We start from the raw sequence: 228 nt of genomic DNA on the forward strand, positions 1-228 counted from the left end.
CCAAAACAAAAAATAAAAAAAATCCCCGAAAGGATCGTTACCCTAAGCACGCCTAGGAGCACCACCTTCATCCTCAACCTCACAGCCATCGCCTCCCTCGGTCACTTCGTTGTTTCCTCTCCCGCTCGACACATCTCCACCTTCTTCAGCCACGGGGCCTTGCCCCTCGGTCTCTCCCGAACACGGCGTGAGGGTGCACTCGAACTGCAGCTGAGAGAGGATCGAGTC

The sequence above is a fragment of the Brassica oleracea genome, chromosome C7, assembly GCF_000695525.1.
Source record: "Brassica oleracea var. oleracea cultivar TO1000 chromosome C7, BOL, whole genome shotgun sequence".
Classification (NCBI taxonomy): domain Eukaryota; kingdom Viridiplantae; phylum Streptophyta; class Magnoliopsida; order Brassicales; family Brassicaceae; genus Brassica; species Brassica oleracea.